This window comes from Vanacampus margaritifer, chromosome 19 (assembly GCF_051991255.1).
Source record: "Vanacampus margaritifer isolate UIUO_Vmar chromosome 19, RoL_Vmar_1.0, whole genome shotgun sequence".
In the NCBI taxonomy this organism is placed as follows: Eukaryota; Metazoa; Chordata; class Actinopteri; order Syngnathiformes; family Syngnathidae; genus Vanacampus; species Vanacampus margaritifer.
Window position 1 is genome coordinate 13,356,199 of NC_135450.1, and position 22,094 is coordinate 13,378,292.

The following is a 22,094-nucleotide window of genomic DNA, read 5'->3' on the forward strand; positions in this document are numbered from 1 at the left end:
AAAGAGGGTATTTTAATGGGCGAGTTAGCAAGTGGCGAGAATTTAGAGAAACTCTTAGCCCACAATCTGCAGAATCCATTTGAAAGTCGTTTTGAAAGCCTCCGTCTTTGGCCGCTCATCTTCTCTTTTTTTGGTCCTATTCTAAAATCTTGATTGTCTTCGCCGAGGATCTCATTCTCTACAGTCTTAGTCATCTTTTTTTCTTTCTTTTTTTTACATTCTTCTGTCAAGGAGACAAGCCTTAGTTTTGCTCTCTCCCACAACTGTCCTCTACATGAAATGCTTGGCTTTATCTAGTAGCAGGGATGTGATTTGACCAAAGTGAAATTATCTGAAAATTTAGCCGGGGGTCTGGGGGGCCGCCGGCACCCAGCTAGGTCCAGGGCAGTGCCCTGGTGGGGGGACAAGGGGGGGCTTCCCGGAGCTCATGGGTTTTCCGTGTTTTTAAGTACTTTCAATGCACTCACATGACAAAGAAATAGACAAAACAACAGCATAAATTTTCAATGTATATTGAACTATCCCATATAAAATGGCAGTTTTAGTCAACTCAAAATCAGTCACATTCAAAAACATTGGACTGCCTTTGCTTTTAAAAACTATCACTGAGAATATCATCATATCTAACTAATGTGATTACTAAGTTAACACATAAATAATGTTGAAGAGTTCAAATTTCATGAACAAATAATTGTATCATGACCAAATGAAAAGTAACTCATATTAGAGCATACCACAAATGTCTTTGTTATAGCAGAAGATGTTATCTGTCGGAGTCATGTGCATACACAATGAACTACTAAAAAATAAATAAATAAATAAATAAAAAATCGGATTTTTTGGGGGGGGAGGGGAGATAAAAAAAAGCGGAATTCCGCGAATTAGCGGAAAAATCACATCCCTGTAGTAGGCGCTTAAACCTTAGTTTATATGCAAGTGTTTCAGTTCCACACCAAAGTCAGGAGAATGGCAGAGATGTGGAAAAGAAACTGAGATGAAATGTGAGAAAGTCTGTGTTAGTGGGGGGTGGGGGGGGGGGTCATCTGTGCAAAGTGGGGAATTGGGAATTTGCGCAAGGAAGATAAGCTGAAACTAAATATCAGATCTTTTGCTCACACAAAGCGGAAATTCTCGAGAGGCGGAAAGAGGAAGGTGAGGCAAATAGAGAAGGTGAGGGGGGAGAATCGAGCTCGACTTCAAAAAGTTGAGAAGACTTTGTTCACATCAGCGGGCAGCCAGAAAAAAAAAAGGGGGGGGTGAAAAATCTAACACAAATGGAGCTAAAGCTAGTCATTAAGAGTTGTTTGTGGTAAGACTGCTCAGTTTTCATCGCAGAAATAAGATGCATGTTATGCCGTTTGTTAAACAAAAGCAGACGCTGCCCTTATGTGCATTCCACCATCTTTTCCTAACCGGCAAACATTTTGTAAAAAGATTTGGAGAACCGTTAGCAAGCTGTCAACATAGCGATATTAAATCGATTTTAATCAACTGTGTGTGATTCCAGTCAGACACACGTACTTTTTGTGTTTGTGACAGAATGGAACCTTGATGTCGGTTAAAGCTGGATGCTAGAGACCCTCATTGAGTGTGACGACTTCTCCGCAGTCTTGCGAAGTACCGAACATGTCTTTGCAGTTATCACGCTGGAGTTAATGCGAGTAGGAACGTGTGACGCCTTTTGGGAACAGTGTGGCAAAAGCTTGATAATGACTGTGATGTATCGGCGCTCCAACATCTCCGTCTCTAAGCGAATTCAACTCCTTCGCCGCATAACATCCCATATATATGCTGCCAACTTTGATCTAAGCCGCTATTTACTAGGCAACAAATACATTTAAAGTCACAGCATACCCTATGTGAGAACGTAGCAAAATCTTGCCAAAAGAGGACAAGAAAGAAATTGTGCATTACTGCAATAACAAAAGTGATTTGATTAAAAAAATTAAAAAAAAACATATACACAAAATGAATTCTGCAAGGCAAGCGGTGAATGAAAACCAAAATTTGCACTTGTATCATATAAAACCCTGGATAAGTTGAAAGGCATCAAATGCCTAAGACGCCAGTCAGTCCCAAAGACAAGAACCCAGATTGACAAGCTGCATGTTTAATGGCCGTGAGAAACCGTGAGCAGGTTTTCCTTAATAATCACGGCTGTAAGGACGTTGGGCGGGTAGGGTGGCGGACCGATCGGTGACACTTTGACAGATGTGAGGCTTCTCAAAGGAGAACAGAGAAAAGGCATTTCAATAAAAAAGGTCCACTGCTAAGCTTTCTGAGCAAGTGGCCTTAGACCTGCGGCTCAATGAATGAAAAGGTCAAGCCACTGCTCGACTATTGGGCACGCAGGGATTTTAACCCGCAAAACTTTATAAACACTAGTCGGGGACTGGATTGTCCACAAACAATGCTGATTGATTTTCATCACAATTTAGCTATAACGCCTTTCATATTTCTCTACTACGTTGACCAAGTTTGACAATAGCAATAGTTTAGCTTTAGCCTGCGTACCAGCATTTCAGCAACACGTCTTGTGCTGCCATGGCAACGTGGCTGTAAGAAAGAGACCGGTGCTGTTTTTATGTTGCGCACATTTAATCCATACTTATTTCCCCACATGATCCATCAGTTCCATTTGAACCTGATCGTTGACAAAGAGTTGGGGAGTAGCAGCATTACAAAGGTTAATTTCCCAGTAGCACATCAAACGGATTTTTGACAGTGAACCTGATGATCACTTAGCCCGGTAGCAAAATAAACAAAACAGCTACTTCTAAACCTTAAATGTGTCACTTCCATTTGACGTTCCTGATGTTTTCCACCCTAAAAAAGTGTATAAAGATGCCAGCAAATAGTCAGATAATGCAGCAGAACTGGAGACAATGGCAAATCCATCAAAATGTCCCTACCTGAACAAATTCATGCTACTTAGGAGTCCACACAGACAGGATGCTCCTGTCAAAACCCAAACTATCTAAAACGAATGAAAGCACACACATTCAAGTATTCCCAAAAATAACAACCGTGCCAGCTTACAGTCCTCACTCAACTCAAGTTAGCAAACATTAAAAGCTAGCTAGCATACGGTAGCACTAGCTCTAAAGTTAGGAAGAGAAAGACAGCTAATGCGTAAAACTGGATTATATTATTCTGAAATATTATCTGTGCAGGCTATTGTCTCTATAAAGCCAAACCATTGTAGTCTTTTTAAATGATTTTCCATTTGAATACAAAAAAAGCTACATTTAATAGTATTTAAGCTACTTGCTAGCTTACTAGCTACTTACTACATTGACCTAATCTCTAGCAATAAATTCTTTAATGATTACATAGCCCGGTAGCATACACAGAAGCTACATTTCTCCAGGTAATTCTATACTTTAAAAGCGTCTTTTCCATTTAGCGTTCAAAGATGGAAACTATTACTCTGAAATATTATTTATGCTGGCCAATTTTCTCTCCAAAACAACTGTTGTGGTAAATGTAATTAATTCCACATTTGAAAACCAAAACAAAGCTACATTTAGTAGTATTTAAGGTACTTGGTAGCTCCTTACTAGCTTACTAATTGTGCTTAGCTTACTAGCTACTTATTACATTGACCTAATCACTAGCAATAAATTCTTTAATGATTACATAGCCCGGTAGCATACACAGAAGCTACATTTCTCCAGGTAATTCTATACTTTAAAAGCGTATTTTCCATTTAACGTCCAAAGATGGAAACTATTACTCTGAAATATTATTTATGCTGGCCAATTTTCTCTCCAAAACAACTGTTGTGGTAAATGTAATTAATTTCACATTTGAAAACCAAAACAAAGCTACATTTAGTAGTATTTAAGCTACTTGCTAGCTACTTACTAGCTTACTAATTGTGCTTAGCTTACTAGCTACTTACGACATTGACCTAATGCCTAGCAGTAAATTCTTTAATGATTACATACTACATTAGCATACACAGAAGCTACATTTCTCCAGGTAATTCTATACTTTAAAAGCGTCTTTTCCTTTTAACGTCCAAAGCTGGAAACTATTACTCTGAAATATTATTTATGATGGCCAATTTTCTCTACAAATTTCAATGTAATTAATTTCACATTTGAAAACCAAAACAAAGCTACATTTAGCAGTAATTAAGCTACCTTTGTCGTTTTATTGTCACACAACTTCTATCTTAGCTCAAAACATTGGTTTGCCCAACACTGCTCATTGACCGAATCCCTAAAAGGTAAATTTAGCCCGACAAGCGCAGGTGAAGACGTTTTGTTGGCTTAGCATTCATGGTTTCACCCATGGGCTACATAACACAAGCACAGCTGGGCGCATCAAATATTACATAAGACAGATCCGCCTCCGCGGGCACCGTTCGCACCAACCCCTCCTACTACTCTGCCTCCCACTCGTGCACAATTGGCTATTTGCAGGCAGAGGTGCATTGCTAAGATGACAGCGCTCCACTACTGACACAACCTGAAGAATTATCTGTGGAGGGTTCGACTTTGGAAGTTTTCAGAGGCCGGTGTCATTGAACGATTTACAATCTTCAATCTTGTGATATACACTCACTAAGTAAGATCAGATAAGATAAGATCCACTGATTGTCACACCCACCTAAGTGGGGCGAAATTCGTTCCCCGCATTTGACCCGTCCCCTGAGGGAGCGGTGAGCAGCAGCAGCAGCCGCGTTCGGGAATCATATGGTAACCTCCCAATTCCAACCCTTATTGCTGAGTGTCAAGCAGAGCGGCAATGGGTCCCATTTTTATAGTCTTTGGTATGACCCGGCCGGGAATTGAACCCACGACCTCCCAGTCTCAGGGCGGACACTGTACCACTAGGCCACCGAGCTGGTGAAGTAGAGGTAGGAGATCGTAGGGCGCACTCTACTGTCTTAAGTATTGCCAACGTATCCATAATTGGCTCCATTGATTCTGAAATGTGTGATTCGGTCAGTTGCAGCCACTCGTCCCCGCAGCCATGCTGGTTGTACATCTCGGAAACAAATTTTGTTACCAAGCGATACTTGCCCAAAGTAGACCCGCGCACTTGTTGCCTGGCAACATTCGTTCATTGAATCTAAAACCAAGGGTGCTTTGAGCACTAACCCTTTAGATGCTTCCCGCTAAGATAAAATGATGTGAAATGTAAAATGTCATGTCTTTGATAACTTAACACTATTATCTATATAAATAAATGCTTTAACTTGATATTTTTATGCTCACGGATAAAGACGGCTTACAGTAAGTGGTGAAGTGGCACCAAAGTAAATCCTCAATTTCCTGTGGGCTTGTGTCTTCAGTTAAAGTAGTAACATTGTAAAAAAAAAGTTAATGGCAGAACGCAATTTCAGAACAAAAGGTTCAAGGGCAACTTGGAAACGAGAATGTCAAAATAAGTGCATACTGTAAAATATTCAGACCAAGTGGACGGTGAGAAAGTGAGCCCCTTTGCCTTAACCCTTTCTCAATTGTGGCAGTTTTCTGAAAGACTAAACGGGCTCTGAACTAACTAATATTATTTATTTTTTGTAAACATGAACCTTCATTGAACACCCGTTTCCTTGAGGCAACATGCTGTAGTTTAGTTTCTTGAGAAGGAAGCACCAAAACTAGTGGCTTCAGGGTGTTTCTTTAATTGCCGCAAAGTTGTGACCCACTTTTATAGATGCTAACCATTCTTAACTAGTACTGGCTTAGCTGTAAAGTCACAATTAGAATACATATTCAAGTTGGCCATGAATATAAAACAAACAAATTAAAAACAGGAACTCATGGGGTGCTACCACTGTCATTTTCTTTTTTTACTACCACTTCTGGGCCCCAACCCACTAGCTGAAAACCACTGGATACGCAATTTCTAGCCGCCAGCTAAATCCAAATGAGCAGCAGTTCGCTCAACCTCCCATGTCTCAAATCCATAAAACCACCGATTGAGCCACATTTTTCACAGCAGGAACACTTCTGAAATCAATGGCGGAAACTGTTTAAAACACTTTTTTTTTTTTTTTTTAGGTCTAAGTCATTTAATTTTGAATATCTGCCGAGTGCCTCAATCAGATACGGGCAGTGCATTTCTAAGTCGCTGTTGCGATTTCGTCGCGTTCCAAACGGCAAACAGTGTCAGTGTCCCGAAATGTCCGCTTCACGTTAAAGCTAGCTAATTGTTGTAACGGTCATTTAAATAATACCGTTTTGTACACTTACATTGGGCAATCTCATTAAAGCTAGCTAATGATACAAGCTAACGCTAGGAGCATAGTTGAGTTTCCTGGTATTTATCATTTTTAATTATTAACCTTATCAGCCCTGAGTAAATATTTCAACAACCTCTGTTAAATAGAGGTTAACTTAACTACACACCCTTGAGAGATCCGAGCACACAAAAAGTACATATATAGGGTTCGTGGGAGGGAGCACTGATTTTATTGTCACTCGTGACAATTTAAACCATGACGTCATCCCCGTTGCGCTCTCGCGCGGCATTCGCATACATTATGCGCGCCATTGGAGTCCCGTGGCTCGACTAAAAGCGCAATTCAATCGCATTTACTGACGCGTCTTTTGTCAAACGTGTGGCGTTTACAGCAGCCTTGACATCATCGGCCTCGCGGCGCCGTCACCTGCAACGCCAACACGCCCCCCCATTCCACTCGGATGAGCAAAAGGGAACATCAAGTTGCAGCGAGCGCTGCATATGGTGGCAAGGCCACTTTCCTGTTTTGGTTTCGACTTCCACCACCTGCAAGGCAGCTGTTGAAGGCACTGGCATTGTGACCTCATTCTTTCTTGTATAGACTTGCGTACTTATGAACGTTAGGAAGACACTGAAAGAAGTTCAAAAAGGTTTTACACTTTTTTTAAAAAATATTTTTCACAGGCCTTACTACATCATTCTACAACATCCCCCCCCGTGTGACGAGTGGCGGAGAACCCAGCAAGGGGTCCATTGCTATCCTAATCATCTCTGGCTTTGCCTCAAGACGGTACGAGCGACCACACTGCGGGAAGGCTACAGATGGTTCCGGTAATTTAAGACACATTTGTGTGTTCAGCAACGCTGGCACGGACCTCCCCGGGAACTACAAACCTAAGCAAGATGTCTTTCATTACTAGGCTCTTTTCCCTTCAGTGAGTGAGTGTAAACAGTTGATTTTATTTTTATTAGGAGGCACAAAGGTGCCATTAATGAGTACCTCGGCTGTTAGCCAATTACAGAAGCTTGATTTAAAGCGCTATTGAATTAACATCCATGCTGTTTTATAGTTTGATCCTTAACATATACCAGACACTTTATTAGGTACGCCCGCACAACCCATAAGAGGCATTAAAAGAGTTGGAAAGGAAATCGGCTGGCCGATCGATCGGTGCACCCCTACTGGGAACTATTTGTATTATTGCTTAAGCTAAATGCTATCTTGGTTGACGGTTTTGGGTCTGCGATTCGATTCAGAATCGATTTCCGATTAAGAACGATTTTTTAGATTCAAAAATGATTTGATTGGCAATGATTTTTGCTTCAATCTATAGATTGGAATTGTAATGAGCTTCTCCAGTCTGACCCGCTAATGCTAATTAGCGCAGTACTCGCTGCACTTTTATCACTCAAAAGAACGGCTCCACACTGGGAATTTTTTTATTTTTTTGGGAATTACTTGATTGTGACTTTTTCCTTCTACTCTTTAATGTGGCTACAACTTAACAGTGTATTAGACCGCTAGGAACCACAACGCCCCTCAGTGGCCAAACCGGGTACAACAGGAGCAGCGCTGCAAATAAAGGCGCACACAGACAAAGGATAAAATAATTTAAATCAAATCGATTCTGAATTGTGCAAAATGAGAATCACGATTCTTATGAGAATCGATTTTTTGGCACACCCCTAGTAATCAGCCCCATAGACTAATTTCGGTACAGAAATACAGTTCACGTTTCCCATTCCTCTACAGCTACCACTGAACATCTGTAGCCATCATTTGGTGTCAGAGAAGAAGTTCTTCCTCCACCGGCTCCGACAAAGTGATACGAGAAAGATACTTCAGAGTTCTGCCCGGATTTGGGAAACAGATGGCAAAGCAGTTGGTGGGAATTTCTGCAACACTTCCATAAATGTTGGAGGGCAAGAGTTACACTTGGACAGAGTTGCTAGACAAGGGTTTAGAGACTCTATTTGAAGTTAACAAAATTGACATTTGAGCGTTAGACAGTGATCGGGTGTTATTTGTTCGGTGTCATACAATTGCAGAGGATTGGAGAATTGTTCTCATAAAGTGTGACTCAGCTGTTCTCAGGATTCTCCATCTGTGCATCGCGTTTGTTGTGTTTACTTCGGCACTGAATAGGAAGTCTAGTTATTGTATCACCTCTTTTTTTTTTAGTTTTACTTCTCTTGTCAAATCTCAAACCTAAGTCTACTGTTTTTTTTGGTTCTGAAAACCATTTGTGCAGCTATTCTTTTAATAAGATGCAGTTGACAAAGGGGCGCAATCCAACTGGAGGCACTTTGGCTATAAAACTGTTTTTATTACATAAAAGAGCAAAGCCAAGGATTATTGAAAAGATAGCCCGACCTGTAGTTTTAATTACCTTAAAGATCAGCTCATTTAGAGTGAACCAAAAATAAATGTCAAGACCTCATTTCAATGAGCAGTTTTAGGCATTTTGCTTTTTTTTTTTTTTTTAGTGTAACTGCTATTGAAATACAAACCAGTCTGCTGTGTTTAGAGAAGGAAAAATAGGAGTAGAAGAATAAGCATCGAAAGTGACTCTGTAAGGGAAAGCTGCGACCAGAGACCGACTGACCGCTGCCTTGAAAGATAAAAGCCATTGCTGCTGTCTGAACTTGGTGTTAACCAACTTTATGTGCACAAAGCACTTTGATGTGGATCTTCCGTGACTGGTGGCGAGCATTTACGTGCCATCTGTGTGTGATGTTTGACAAGAGGGAGGGAGCGCTAACTGACGTATACGGCTGTGATTTATCACGCTAGCTAGCAAAGACTAGCTGGCTACTACATGCTCATGTAGAAACTCTTAAATGGCAATGCCCGATTGTTCAGTACTTTTTTCACAACTTGGCCTTCTCTAACATGGAGCTAAATTTTGAATCATTCTTCCTAGCATGGTGGCAAATCATCTGCAACGTAATAATAGCTAAAATTTGGTATTTTTCATGTGAGCAAAACATTCCTTAAACAGGTGTCAAGCGGTTTTAAATACGGCCAAAAATGAACAAAAAAGAAGAACAGCAATGGAAATGTGAGTGTTAGTGGAAGATAGGGAGATCTAAGAAGGCAGGAATGATGACAAAGTCGATTTTCCTGGCATGCCTTTTCAGCGGGAAGGAAACAAGATGAGGAAAAGTCGCTGTGTTGTGACGGTTGAAGGGAATTGTGGGAGGTGGCGGGAGGGCAAGGAAAAGCAATAGCGATCGCAACGCAGGAAAGAACGGAGATAATTGCAAGGCAAAGCATGATGCCCAGCTGCAATCAACAACAAATATAGCCACCTATTTTTTTTTTTTTACACTAAAGGACATCAAAATTAAGCATTGTCTCATGCAACGACTTGAAAGTACAACTGACGATACACAAAAAAACAGAACTGCCTTTTAGCCCGTATCCCACGGAGGGGCTAACATTTGTGATGCTAGCAAATATTGATTTTGATTACGATACAACTTTTTTTTTTTTACTTGTCACAAGGGAATTTTGAAAATGTTCCAAATTTCCTTGCGACATGAAAAAAACATTAAAACTGTTGGTAAACGTTGCGATTTTGGATTATTTATTTAGATTACTATTTATTTATTTTTTCTGGACTTGAGAAGTACAGTCCACGTTTATGTATCATGGTTACATAAAACCAATGCCGCAGATTTGTTTCATTATCTACTAAAAAATAACCACTAAATCAAGATTTACTAGTTAACACCTAGCACGTCACTTTCGTTGTACTAACATGTCCACAAATGCGGTTATAAGTAAGTTTCAAGTAAGCCAGTTATCAATGATATCAAGGGTATCCATGTCGGAACAGCTTTCCATCCCACTTCAATATCGATTTCCAATCGAACGTAGCCTTTTGTCACCATTCAAAGCTGGAAATTAATCGCCTCCACACACAGTCGACCATTTTGATTGATGAGGCTTCAACTATGTAAGCATCAGGGGTTCTACAAGCAGACCGAGACCAGCCATGAACACCCCACAGCGTTGCTCGCCACTAGTATCACAAATTAGTCACTTCAAATATAAAAGACACGATCAAATGATCAAACCCGCAACCACCGAGACTCTCGAATACGAGCAAAATCATCTCCCAGTAGCAGATGCATCATCGTCCCTAGGGAGAGGATGGACATCCACGCAGGAAAAAGCAGAGGAGCGGCTGTAGCAAGCCATCCCAATTTACATTGCAAACACAACAATTATTGGCTCTATCTTGATGGTAACTCTTCAAAAATGTTTCCTGTTTATCCGATCGAGTAACGGCGAACCGTAGTTTCAGCGTTGGACGTTTCGCTGACGTACACGGCACATTAAAGGCATTTAAAAAGCAACACCGTTGTACATTTCCGGCACTCTTTAATGATGAAACGTCTGATAGTAGATTTAAAACACTCGGTAGGATCACATAGTAGTGTCTTTTTTGTTTTGTTTTGTACTGCCTGCTTAACTTTTTCCGCTCAGTTTAGTCTCGAGGAAGCGCAAACAAATTGAAAGGCACAAGACAAGCCCAAACGTAGAGGACCAGATAAACTGTTATTGACAAAAAAAAAAAAAACGAGCACAAAGCGTCTTAATATGTTTGTAAGACGTGTGTCTTACCTTTTCATTCACGGCACCTTCTCATTGCCACCCTTTCCCGTTCGTTCGTTCGTTCGTTCGTTCGTGTGGCGGTGAAGGAACAAATTCACACCCTCGCCAGTCGCTCGTTGATGTTCATTGAAAGACGGGGAAACAAACATGTGCTGCACGTTAGCATGTCGAATCAAAAAAAAAAAGTCCACTCTTCTTTTTTTCTTTTTTTGTAAATGTTGGCTCTGCTGGTCGTGCACTGCGACTGCCGCCTCTGGTTTGTTCAAATCAGAAGTTCATCCAAAGTTGCAGCGATTCGCTCCGCCTCGCCACTGATGAGGTCACCAGCCTCGCTGGCCACACGCGGACTCTCGCGAGAACAAGCACAGCGTTTCGGGGTGTGCTGTGTGTGTGCTCTCGCGATATCGGAGAAAATAGAAACGGGAGCGAGTGCTCGAGAGGCAGGCGACATGTTGCCGTGGCAACATAATCTCCTGAAACAATTGGAGCCTCTGGGACAAGTTGAGTTCAATAAAGTTTTACAACAATGTCAATGAGTTTGATACTTCTTACTAAATGCTTTTATATCATAGGTTGTTCATCTGTGACATGGTTGGTCAAAATAACTCAAGGATTAGGAATTTCTTTCAATTTAACACACACAAGTTCATCGCATCTCTCGTATGGCTGGGCCAATGGATAGTATAGATTTTGCTACCATGACAACTAGGGGTGTAGCTAGGGGGTGGCGTCATGAACTTGTTTTGTGTGGCGCAAGGAGGATGGCAGCCTGGTTGAAGCTTGCCATATTAGCCGCTAGTTGCTAAGAGGAAGTGGCTCGGTGCCTCTCCTACCCTTGTTTGGACGTGAAGGAGGCTGCAGTTCGGCAATATGGATTTGCTTGTTACCTTTACAGCAAAAAGTTTTGTTTTGAAATCACTGGTGGAGGCAGGAGGCAGCATTTCACCACCAAGCAGACATATTCCACAATGAGTTTATGCTGGATATTAGAAGCTAGCACTTGTAACAATGCTAGCTAATGCTAATCTGTGCTAATACTGTATCATAACTTACCTTTTGACTTTTAACAGTCCGGAGGAAGGGCTTCATCTGTGACTTGAACAGTTTGCTCACAGGTGCATTTTTGAAAAAGAGGCAGATAAGATATTTATTTGGTGGTTTAATTTCACACGAGCCAGGCACTCAACCAACTATTTGTCAATGTTAATTTTCAATGTCCATTTGAATGTTTAATTAATCAAACAAAACAACTGCTATAAATGAAAGACGCTGAAAATAAGCACTTGAAAATGAAATTGACATGCTGGAATTAATTATGAAATGTTTTATTCTAGTTCAGCCGACTTTGCCATTTACTTAAACTTATGTGTGTCTCTATTTTCACTTTCATTCGTCACTATTAAATGTCATATCGGGCGTTATAGCCTATAACAATCTAATGAAGGCAAAGGAAAGAAGATTACCGTTATTAAAAACCTCATCAGTTCCTGCAGCTCTGCGGGTCTCGTTGCAACCCACCCTCTTTTTCTGTCATGGGGCGTTTGTTTGTGTGGGTGGTTTGTATTGTTCTCTGGTGCGAAATCCACCCCCCCACCCACCCCGGGATTTGCTCAAGTAGCCTAAATGGGTTAGCGACAAAATGAAATTCAATGCAGGTTTAAGAAAGGAGAACACAACGGGGAAAAAACTATCAGTAGTTGCAATCCCGCCCTGAAAACTGATATTTCTCTAATGAATGTTTTGTTGTGAAGAACTCTTCAGTTTTGGGTCTAGCGGTTAGCACGTCTGCTACATGTTTCTGGGTTCAAATCTTCCAAAAACAGCCCCAAAACTATTTTCCTGGCATACTTTTTGGTTTGTAACGTTAAATGCGCCACACATGTTAATGATGCAGAACTTACAACTTCAATTATTATTTCACGGTGGCTTTCAGTCGAGATTTGGACAAAGTTGTGCGCTAGCAACTTAGCCTCGCTAAGTGTCATTTCAACGCTCATCGGTTGACCTCATTGATTGAATTTCCCCAGTGTGGCTCCAATAACTGATTATCTTATCTTTACTTTGGCATTAAACTTGAGGTTTTTCAAACGTTTATTAAGCCGTCACAGACTCGGGGGGCGACCACCTCCAGATTACACGACCGCAGTAACCCAGAGAGAGGCAAAGCGGTGGAATTCCTGTCTGTGTTTCCCCTCGAACCCGAAGAATGGAAGCCATTCACAGCGCTCCACTCAAGCGGCACTCCAACACTAATGGAGATTGACATGAAGAAAGGCGACAAGTTGTTTTCACATGCGCCGGATCCTTTCACCGCTTTGCTGCGGGTAACGCAGACAGTGTGTGCGCGCTCTGGAAAGAGACAGAATTGGATGCACTTGTTTTTGTGGAGTAGAGTGACAAGTGTGGCTCATTAGGAGCGTGTGTAATTACAATCTTGTCGCATTGTTACTGCGAGGACAGCCGCGCTCGGCGGATCGGCAGACATTGGAGAAGGACAATAAAAGTAATTGTGTTATCCTTTTTTTTTTTTTTAACAAAATGAAGTAAAATAATGATTCGGCGTCATGACAGTCTATTCTTCATGCACAAAAAAGTAGCAATCAGGGCTGGGGCTCAATTCTTTAACTCATCCTGAAAGAAATTTGGTACAATTCTTTCTTCTTCTTTTTTTTTAACATTTCATTTAACAACACATTTAAGAAAATGGATGGATGGAATTTAACAACAGTGCTTGAATATGAACACGTGGAACTGCCAATGTGGAATAAACAGATTTGGCTAGGCTATGTCGTTCAAAGAGATTCGAACGTTTTGGTAATTTGGTCAAACGTATGCTAAATGCTAAAAACATAGCATTTTCCCCGTTTGTGCCACGGGGTATTGTAAAGAAGCGTGAAACTGCCCAAAAAACTGACAGGTACCAATTAGCTTTTATTTTTTTATGCTAACAATTTAATGATGCGGAACACACCATTCGATATGAGCAACATTTTCAGATAAACAATTACTTAATTTTCACTGTTGGTGAGATTTTTCCTGTCCACGTGAAGCGCACGTCAATACCCCATGGCATTATGGGAAAAAATGTAATGTTTTTAGCACTTAGTCTAATGTGGGCTAAACAGATTTGGCTAGGCTATGTTGTTCAAAAGGTACAGTACAGTACTGCAAAGTGGTTCGAACGCATTGGTAATTTGGTCAAACGTATGCTAAATGCTAAAAACATAGCATTTTCCTCCTTAGTGCTACTGGGTATTGTAAGGAAGCGTGAAACTGCCAAAAAACTAACACACACCAATTAGCTTTGATTTTTTATGCTAACAATTTAATAATGCGGAAGACACCATTCGATATTAGAAACATTTTTAAATAAAAAAAATACTTAATTTTCACTGTTGGTGAGATTTGTCCTGTCCACGAGAGAAGCGCACGTCAATACCCCATGGCATTATGGGAATTTTTTTAAATGTTTTTAGCACTTAGCCTAATGTGAGCTAAACAGATTTGGCTAGGCTATGTTGTTCAAAAGGTACATACAGTACTGTACTGCAAAGTGGTTCGAACGTATTGGCAATTTGGTCAAACGTATGCTAAATGCTAAAAACAGAACATTTTCCCCCATAAAGAAGCGTGAAACTGCCCAAAAACTAACAGACACCAATTAGCTTTGATTTTTTATGCTAACAATTTAATGATGCGGAACACACCATTCGATATTAGAAAAAAAATTAAATAAACTATTACCTAATTTTCACTGTTGGTGAGATTCGTCCTGTCCACGAGAAGCGCACGTCAATACCCCATGGCATTATGGGAATTTTTTTTAAATGTTTTTAGCACTTAGCCTAATGTGAGCTAAACAGATTTGGCTAGGCTATGTTGTTCAAAAGGTACATACAGTACTGTACTGCAAAGTGGTTCGAACGTATTGGCAATTTGGTCAAACGTATGCTAAATGCTAAAAACAGAACATTTTCCCCCATAAAGAAGCGTGAAACTGCCCAAAAACTAACAGACACCAATTAGCTTTGATTTTTTATGCTAACAATTTAATGATGCAGAACACACCATTCGATATTAGAAAAAAAATTTAATAAACTATTACCTAATTTTCACTGTTGGTGAGATTCGTCCTGTCCACGAGAAGCGCACGTCAATACCCCATGGCATTATGGGAATTTTTTAAAATGTTTTTAGCACTTAGCCTAATGTGAGCTAAACAGATTTGGCTAGGCTATGTTGTTCAAAAGGTACATACAGTACTGTACTGCAAAGTGGTTCGAACGTATTGGCAATTTGGTCAAACGTATGCTAAATGCTAAAAACATAACATTTTCCCCCATAAAGAAGCGTGAAACTGCCCAAAAACTAACAGACACCAATTAGCTTTGATTTTTTATGCTAACAATTTAATGATGCGGAACACACCATTCGATATTAGAAAAAAAATTAAATAAACTATTACCTAATTTTCACTGTTGGTGAGATTCGTCCTGTCCACGAGAAGCGCACGTCAATACCCCATGGCATTATGGGAATTTTTTAAAATGTTTTTAGCACTTAGCCTAATGTGAGCTAAACAGATTTGGCTAGGCTATGTTGTTCAAAGGGTACAGTACTGTACTGCAAAGTGGTTCGAACGCATTGGTAATTTGGTCAAATGTATGCTAAATGCTAAAAACATAGCATTTTCCCCCATAAAGAAGCGTGAAACTGCCCAAAAACTAACAGACACCAATTAGCTTTGATTTTTTATGCTAACAATTTAATGATGCGGAACACACCATTCGATATTAGAAAAAAAATTAAATAAACTATTACCTAATTTTCACTGTTGGTGAGATTCGTCCTGTCCACGAGAAGCGCACGTCAATACCCCATGGCATTATGGGAATTTTTTAAAATGTTTTTAGCACTTAGCCTAATGTGAGCTAAACAGATTTGGCTAGGCTATGTTGTTCAAAGGGTACAGTACTGTACTGCAAAGTGGTTCGAACGCATTGGTAATTTGGTCAAATGCATGCTAAATGCTAAAAACATAGCATTTTCCCCCATAATGCCACGGTTTATTGTAAAGAAGCGTGAAACTGCCCAAAAACTAACAGACACCAATTAGCTTTGATTTTTTATGCTAACAATTAAATAATGCGAAACACACCATTCGATAATAGAAAAAAATGTAAATAAACTATTACCTAATTTTCACTGTTGGTGACATTCATCCTGCCCACAAGACGCGTAAGTCAATTACCCCATGGCATTATGGGAAAAAAAATTATGTTCTTAGCTAGTTTAGTTTTTAGTTTCACCAAGATGTCCAAATGGGTAGATGGCATATTAGATACGGTGTATATTTTCTATTCCATGCACGTGCCTACGAGCAAAGGCAAATGAATATGTAAGCGCAAAACAACTTCTCTGTTCAGTATCAAATTTTTTTCAAGCTAGCTGCAGGGAATCCAAAGTCACATAATGCATTTAGTCATAAAACAGATGTCTTATCTTAACGCCATGTTTTTCTTGCCAGTAGTGCTAACCACCATTCGGGATTCATCCAACATTTTCGGGGAAAATAAGCCCGTAGGACAGACCAGACTCCAGTATTTGAAACCATCGCTGAGCGTGGCATCACACCAGAACTTTAAGTACCTGCCAGACCTCAGTACAGCTAGCTGGATTTGCTTTTTTTTTTTTTATTGTTTTACATTTATGTCCACAAATACTTACTGTAATTATGACTTTACGACAGCTTAATGATAGACTGTGGCGCAGTCGTGCCGCGGTAGGGATGGAACTCCGACCCCATGCGGGCTACATGGGACGTACTCGAAGTAGGCAGACTCGCATTCAACGCATTTATTGCGGTGGTTTACTTCTTTTTAAACTGGAGTGAAAGGCAATGAGGGGAGCCGCTTCGATTGGCCGGGAGTCGGCTGCATTCCCTCCAGGCGCAAATGCAAACACATGAAACTGTGATTATTATTTTTTTCCCTCTTAATATTGGAAGCAATATTGTAAATGAATCTGTATACAAAATAAATAGGGCAGTCAGGCAATTGTAATTAATCGCATGAATTCAATAGATAACTCACGATTAATCACAAATGTTATATCTGTTCTAAATGTACAATAAAAAAATGTTTTTTTTTAAGTTTTCATACTCTTGTTAACATAAAAGTGGAAAAAATGTTAAACTAATTGAAATATGGCTGCATCTTTTACTCACTGATACTGGACAGTAATTTCATAATAATTCATAACATTGAGTTAAAATTAAAAAGATGTACTGTACTGTACTGTAAAAAAACGAGTGTGATATCGACTTGTGTTTTTCTGCCACTAGATGACATAATTGCTTTTGTAAGACATTGGTGACCTGCTCAGCGCATTTTTCTTTTCCTATTTAATCTTTAACGTGAAGTAACTTGTGAAATTCCGCGGATTTTTAAAATTGTAAAAAAAAACAACTCGACACCAGTCTCCACAAATATATGCATTATTATAACATTTATTACTGCTAAATTTTGACGTGGACGTGTCTGCTGCGTTGCGACTGGAATTCCCCCAGTACAGGCTTTCCAAGTAAGGGGCAGGCATTAATCACGAGTAATATAAAAAAATAAAAAATAAAATATATAAAAAAATATATAAAAATAAATTAAATAAATAAATAAAAATAAAAAATTTAATTAAATAAAATTAAAAAAAAGTCGTGTCAAAGTAACTTTCAATTAACAAATTTTGACACTTAAAAATAAACAATATCAAATGTTTTGGTTTTATAGGTTAGGTTTAGGTTAATATAATAAGGTAGTTGCGGCTGGTGTGAAGCGGGTTGAGTTGACTTACTTAACACTTTTAGGGCCTTCACTAGCAAAACTTCTTGCAAGTGGCTAGTAAAACAGTTCGGGGCGCCCCCCCCAACTGATTTAAGCTCCAGCTCACCCGCCCTAAAATATTCCGAGTGAGCGTGAGACAGTCCCGTGTGGGTTCAACTGGCATTGTGCAAAGTCCATTACAAGCCACTGCTATGCATTAGTTATGAATCCCTTTAAGACTTACTTACTTCGGACTGGAGTGCATCCCTTGAGGTGCACATGCCATATATGGAGGGTGTCAAAACACCTCGCGGGCTGTCAAAATCTTTCCAAGCTCTCTTTGTAGAGATGTACAGAGGCGCCTTTTCCGCCGCGACATGTTGGGGAAGAGGCAGAGGCATACACAGAATTCAAAGTATTTCTCGTACGCCGCACAGTCGAGAGCTGAAGCAATGTGACTCACTCTGGTGTGAAAGCACAGCGCACTTGTGGGAGGATGACATCACAACCCCCTGCAGAGAGACAAAAAAAAAGAAGAGTCGAGCAGTTGGACCCGGTTCAAGCTTGCACATATAGAGACACACACACGTGTTAAGATATATATGTAGACACTCTCCCACTTCTCCACCAATCACACGCGAGCACATTGAATAATTGGATTGAAAATTGCATGAGGTGGGCTGAGCCACTGGTTGGCCGGGATACGGACACGCTGTGACAGGATTTAGTGGGGGCTGAGGTTGGAAAATAGGACGGTAGCATGCAACAGATGTTGAGAGGCGTCATCGTTTTTTTGTTATTTTTATGATGATGTGCATTCCGCAGGTTTACCCCCCGCCCGCCCGCCTGCCTGCTTGCACCTGCAACGACGGCTCAAACGCAGGGGGAGTCACTCACTGTCATAGAAACCCAGCCCCCCGCCTCGCCATCACCACCAACAGCATCACAGTACATTCTGCAGTCGAGTGAAAGAACACTCACGCTCAGTCACTCTAATGCGATTGAGGAGAAGGCGGCGAGATTAGAGCTTGATCTCCAAGACAAGTTGCTGATGCAGTGATTCACCACCAAAAGCAGATTGGGGTGTGTGTGTGTGTGTGTGTGGTTTTTTTTTGGGGTCCAAACTGATGAACACAAGCAAATCTAAAATTTCTCCGCTCTTGTGATTAACATAAAGCACGCTTGTCAGCACAAGCGACGTGTGACGAAGTCCGGGGGAAGAAAAGTGATGACGATTGAAATGATTCTTGACCTGACAATATACAAAATTCCCTGAGCGTGCGGCGTGCATTTGGACAGGTTACTTGAAGTAAGCACGTTCGCTGTTTATTGGCATTCCAAGTTCAAGTTTACGGTAAAAATTTGCAAATTAAATGTTTATTTATGTAAATATATTGCAAAAGTTTGAGAATTTGATTCTCAACAAGGTTGTTTTTGTAAAAACAAACAAAAAAAAACTAACAAAATAACTCAAACTAACTTTCATTAAAATATAAACAAAAATGCTTTTCTGTAAACGCAAATGAACTGAAATTACATTTTACATTTAGAAAATTATTATTGTAGCGAAAATGTTAATACTTCTCAACAGGGATTCAAACCACAAATCTATTTTAGACTTCAAAGTCTATTTGATTTATGGATGATTGTTTTTTAAAAAAAAGTTTGTTTGTTTTTAAATTTATTTTCACTACCGTTTTTACTTGATGTTTTTTAAGCTTCTACAGGAATACACAAACACAAAAACGTATTCTGAAACTAACAAAAAACAACGCATTTTCGAAAAAACATACTCGCTCTGAAAACTACAGACTTGCATTTACTTGAGGAAAAAAAAACCGCCTGTTTTTCTGACTCAATTTTTTGGGGAGCTTTGTTTTTTGTGTATATATATTTTTTAAGTGAATTCAATATGCTTCCGTAGAAAACTACTTAAAACTAACTGAATTAAAAAAACAAAACTACTGAAAATTCCAAACCTCCATGATGCTAACACAAAATGTACGCTAAAAAGGCTAACGATTAGCATTGACGTCGCAGTACAAACCTTTTTAATTAACGAATATTTAAACACGAATGGCACAGCAACATACACAAATATGATATGATGAAAATACCCACAAGCATATATTCTTCCAATTGTGGTGAAAATCGAGTTAAATTCCTGTAGCTTCGTCACGGTGTACCTTTTCTTCTCATCTACCAGTCTTGTCATACGGCACTGGTCATACGTGCACCACACTGCCCCCTGGAGGACAAAACAAGACGCTGCAAGTGAAAGAGGATGAACCCTTCTGTATTGTAGTGTTTGCCAACTTGTTAAAAACACATTTTAGATAGTGAGAGGTTTCACTTATAAACACAACTGAGAGTATTACATTAAACTTACGTCAGCGTGTTAGTTTGGTTCCGGAGACAATGCTGGGTTCTTAATATTGTTCCCGCCTACTCAGTTCAGTTTCAGAAAAGGAGATCTCAAAGTCCAGGTGGCATGAAAAGATGGACAAAACGACTCAGTGGTTGTTCCGGCTTTCCTTCCACCTTCCATGTTTCTCTGGATGGAAACGACGGTCGGGTGTCTGGATGGCTTGGCAGGGGGGGCAGCAACAGTTAATTAAAACTGTGAGTCAGGTATTTGAGGATTAGTAGCATGTGCTGGCCTGTCGTCGTCATCTCATGGGAAATGGAGGCTGTGGACACTAATTACGTCTCTGCATGAAAATGAGATTCCTGTTTTTGCTCCTTTGGCTGCGTATTATGTTATTCATGCATCGGGAAATCATCAAAAGCCTTCATCCGGCTTGCATTTTGATGACAAAATGATAAATATAGTGATATTGATGACAGCGAAAAACAACAACATATTTGTTGTTTTACTTTTTTTTTGCTTGCGCTACGAATTATTTCTGCACATTTTTGTTGTTTTTCTTAAACAAAAATAATAAACCAGATGACATACAGGTACATAGTACAATAAACTGGTATATTTTTGTTACTTTTAGTAGGCCACTTTAATACACACTTCAGAAATAACAAATAGCTCTTCTACTGCCACTTGTTGTTGACTGAAAATGACGTCACAGTGTCTAACAACCAATCATGGCTCACCTGTTTTCTGGGTTTGGTCATGTGACGTTGGCAAGTGATGCTCGACACATGTAACCATTTTCAGCAGTAGAAAGTTAATATTTTGTCCAGAATTAATTTGATAACTTTATTATTTTTCATGTACAATTAAAACCTTTAAAGTTTGCTGACAAAATCCAGAAAACAGGTGAGCCATGATTGGTCGTTAACTACTTCCTCAGCACAGGTGATGTCATCTTCAGTCAACAGCAAGTGGCAAAATGTGTTTCTAAAGATATTAACTCATTAAATGCCATTGACGGCTATAGATGTCCAAAAAAATTTTTTTTTAACTATTTCTAGTAGTTTAACATTTTTTTTCCACTTTTGAGTAGAAAGAGTGTGAATACCTAAACAAAAAAAAAAAGTACATTTAGAACAGATATAAAATTTGTGATTAATCATGAGTTAACTATTGAAGTCATGCAATTAATTACAATTTTAAAAAAAATAACCGTCTGATGCAATAAAAAAAAAAAAGATTATTATTATTAAAATTAGGGGCGTCAGGCGATTAAAATTACTAATCGTAATTAATTGCATGGCTTCACTAGTTAACTCACGATTAATCATTCATTTTATATCTGTTCTAAATGTACAGTAAAACAATTCTAGGTTTTCATACTCTTGTTAACAAAAGTGGGGGAAAAAATGCTAAATAGAAATAGTTCAAAATAATTTTTGACGTCTATAGCCATTAATGGTTCAGAAAAAATAATGAACTTACCACGTTGATATATACTAACTATACTATATATATATATATATATATATATATATATATATATATATATATATATATATATATATATGTATATATATATATATATATATATATATATGTATATATATATATATATATATATATATATACTAATAATACTAACTTTTTACTGCTGGAAATGGCTCAATGAGTCAAGTATCCGCCCTGATGCACTGTGATGTCATTTTCAGTCGACAGGAAGTGGCAGTACAAGACAAAATGGCCGCCCCCTGAGATGGATAACAATGTAACATTTTTTACTTGACTTCCCCTTACATTTTTATATGATCACTTCTACAACATTCCAAAGAAAGGTGAGCTTTTTTTTTTTTAAATAATTGGAACCATGTTGAAAAAGGCTCTCACAACTTCGTCTCACGTTAGCTTCAGCCATGACCCTGAGTGAACTCTTGAAAGCCTTTAAATCTTCAGCTAGGAGCATCAAACTAACTTGTTGTCATCTTATGTACTAAACCTGTCAAATCAATGCAAATGGCTTAGGGAGGTGCCGCATTTTTCTTAACATGTGACTTGAGCTGCCTCGTACTGTATCAAGAGCATTAAA

The 22,094-nt window shown here is 39.3% G+C and overlaps 1 protein-coding gene and 1 long non-coding RNA gene across 3 annotated transcripts in view; both read right to left on the reverse strand.

The window, feature by feature from the left end:
• sipa1l1 (signal-induced proliferation-associated 1 like 1) overlaps positions 1–12,384 on the reverse strand; it is a 57,133-nt gene extending 44,749 nt beyond the window's left edge. The window contains exons 1-2 of one of the 2 annotated variants that reach the window (XM_077553018.1): positions 11,876–12,384; positions 10,832–11,709 (exon numbers count right to left, since the gene is read on the reverse strand). The gene's annotated coding sequence lies outside the window, so the exon portion shown is untranslated. Of the gene's footprint in view, positions 1–10,831 lie in introns of both variants that reach the window. The other variant, XM_077553017.1, reaches the window with a different exon arrangement.
• Positions 12,385–14,595: 2,211 nt separating this feature from the next.
• Positions 14,596–19,857, reverse strand: LOC144039572 (uncharacterized). The gene is made up of 3 exons (XR_013289486.1): positions 19,762–19,857; positions 18,104–18,152; positions 14,596–18,002 (listed from the first exon to the last, which is right to left on the reverse strand). It is a non-coding gene; the product is annotated as an uncharacterized LOC144039572 (long non-coding RNA).
• Between the last annotated feature and the right edge of the window lie 2,237 nt (positions 19,858–22,094).